We start from the raw sequence: 591 nt of genomic DNA on the forward strand, positions 1-591 counted from the left end.
ACTTACCTGTAAAACTGCAAAGGGATGATGTCTCCCCTGGATCTGTCAAAGGACAAAATATTAAAAGAATAGTAACAAATAAAATAACAGACTCTAACAATCTAATGAGCTTGTCTTACCTTTACCCTTCACAGGTATTCCTAAACTTCTGTAATTCATATGCTCACCCTAAATAGGCCTAAATTCAATATAAGCAAATGTTCCATATTAAAGTGCACACACTTGTCAGAGCAACAGAAGGATCAGCTTACAACAAACATTTACCTAAGCCTTGAAACCCACGTGAAACCAAATAAGCATCTGAATACGAGGGCTGGATACAACTGCCATAACAATAATGCCAACGGTAGTAGACATGGCAGTAATAACTAATAATAGCACTGGTAGTATTCATTACACATAAAGTACATTCCTAAAATTTCTAAATTACTTGTATTACTTTTCAAACAATAGAAAATGTACACTCAGTTTTGGTCTTTATCCCCACCCACTGTCCAAACCTAATTTCAGCAAAAAAGGATTCACCAACACTTCTCTTCTTACTACAAACGTTGCTGATACTAAGTGCACAAGCATGCAAGCAGCCACACT

General features: G+C 36.2%; 1 protein-coding gene across 2 annotated transcripts in view; it reads right to left on the bottom strand.

Annotated features, from left to right (window-relative positions):
* The window catches only part of LOC119591560 (protein kinase C and casein kinase substrate in neurons protein 1-like), a 62,778-nt gene that overhangs the window by 56,823 nt on the left and 5,364 nt on the right, over positions 1 to 591 (bottom strand). For both annotated transcript variants that reach the window (XM_037940316.1, XM_037940315.1), the window contains exon 2: positions 7 to 42. The gene's annotated coding sequence lies outside the window, so the exon portion shown is untranslated. The remainder of the gene's footprint in view (positions 1 to 6; positions 43 to 591) is intronic.

Source organism: Penaeus monodon, chromosome 28 (assembly GCF_015228065.2).
Source record: "Penaeus monodon isolate SGIC_2016 chromosome 28, NSTDA_Pmon_1, whole genome shotgun sequence".
NCBI classification, from domain to species: Eukaryota; Metazoa; Arthropoda; class Malacostraca; order Decapoda; family Penaeidae; genus Penaeus; species Penaeus monodon.